Source organism: Protobothrops mucrosquamatus, unplaced genomic scaffold (assembly GCF_001527695.2).
Source record: "Protobothrops mucrosquamatus isolate PMUCROS unplaced genomic scaffold, P.Mucros_1.0 scaffold27430, whole genome shotgun sequence".
NCBI classification, from domain to species: Eukaryota; Metazoa; Chordata; class Lepidosauria; order Squamata; family Viperidae; genus Protobothrops; species Protobothrops mucrosquamatus.
In genome coordinates, this window is record NW_015413176.1 from 1 (window position 1) to 1807 (window position 1807).

At 36.0% G+C, this 1807-nt stretch overlaps 1 long non-coding RNA gene across 1 annotated transcript; it reads right to left on the bottom strand.

The window, feature by feature from the left end:
• Positions 1–9: 9 nt before the first annotated feature.
• On the bottom strand, positions 10–1169 carry LOC107302115. The gene is made up of 3 exons (XR_001549369.1): positions 1097–1169; positions 886–1001; positions 10–79 (listed from the first exon to the last, which is right to left on the bottom strand). It is a non-coding gene; the product is annotated as an uncharacterized LOC107302115 (long non-coding RNA).
• Positions 1170–1807: the final 638 nt, after the last annotated feature.

The window sequence follows — 1807 nt, forward strand, 5'->3', positions numbered from 1 at the left end:
CTGAGCTCTGGTGAGAGAACTCAAGTCGCCCACTGTCCTGATATTCTTTGCTCGAATCAGATGTCCTAACCCTCTTGTCCTAAAGAGAAGGGAAAGAAGGAGTTTTAATGTGCCATGGAAAATATAACCTTACCATCTAAAAGGTGTGCATTAACTTCAATACAGGCTCTAACCCAGTGCAGATTATAAGTTTATGTACATATTAAGGTAGCATGTTTTCCCCCAATCACCTTATATATGAAACATTTGCAAAAATAGGCGACACTTTAAATTACTATCCCAAAAGAAGTAATTGAAGCGTACAAGGTCATAATATTTCTGCTCAAATTATGTGTCAAAAAAGGGCATTTTATCTCCTATTCAAATTTCAAAGAAAATCCTCTGGGTTAAAATAATTTTGTATCGATAAGAATAAATTTAAGATGAGGAAATATTCACATTGTACGGAGGAATCTGCTTATGGCACTCATATGGCACAATTTGAACTTTTTGCTAATACATACAAAAATGGGATGCACTTTTTGTATACATTTTCTGTCTATCCAAAATATATATTCTTCAGCTGTATTTTCAAGGTAACAATACATCTTTATAGAAAAATGAGTGAGTTCAATACAATGAGATTCAATATACTGAAAAAAAGTGTAACTATATTCCCATGAACATTTTCACACATATAATTCAACAATTGCCCCAGAATCTATCAGGAATGCAATGTACCCTTAAAATGTTGATTCCTGTCATCTGCTGCTTGCTAGTGATTAACTTCAAATGAACACATTATTCTACCTGTTAGGAGCACTGCCTAAACATAGAAACACTCAAACCGATATCTGGCACATAAACTTTTTTCCGAACAACCTGATTCAATGTCCTCCTGCTTACCAAGAGTTTGGAGTAATTTGAGGCAGAATTATGTCGACAGATGCTTTACAGCCCACCAGGGCAGGATATACACTTTCTGTAGGTGCCGTTGTTGGCTCCGTGACCATTTCTGTCATCTTAAGCAATAGAGAAAATCATGAATGTGGGTAAGTTTAAGAACTGGGCATGGGAGAAATTGAGATGAGATACAGAAAAGGGATGCAAATCTTACTAAACACTTCTTTGAGCTCTTATATTTATGGCTACGGGTTCCAGGGGACAGAGATCCTTTGGTTGGAGTGGTTATGAGCTGGATAGGAAAAGAGGAAAAAAGTTTGCTTAAAATCATAGGAATCATCTATAACCCTGTGATTTTATTTTTTTTTGCAAGCAAAACGATAAACTGGAGTCCTTTATTTAAGAAAAAGGCCAATTCAATGGGACCATACTTCCAGAGGCAGTTAATACTTCTTCAACAAACTAGGTCAGTTAGGAAAAAAGAACACTCACAATGAAAATTCTTTACTGTTGAAATGACTTAAGGCTCTACAGAATGGGTAATCCATGTAATAGCGATAGAAGAATCAACTCATGCTATGTCTTTTCACACCAAAGGAGTGCAATTATAATTTAATTTTAGAATCAACATACCCTACATGAAAAAAGTCCTTTCTGTACATAAATAGGTATGTTTGCTTCGCAACTACACGTTTTCTTGTGTTATATTGTACAGTGTTTGGGAGATCCCAAAGGCTTGCATAAAGTAGCTGGCCAAACTGGATCTGCAGTAGAAAAACCCTGGTGTATAAGTGGTGGTGGTGGAAACTTTTGCTAACGCAGAAGATACTCAGAATCCAAGATAAGGCTTTTCTACAGATGAATTCATTACAAAGTCCCTGCATCGCTGGTGTTATTTTCTAAGAAAAAACTAAGAATAAACTGG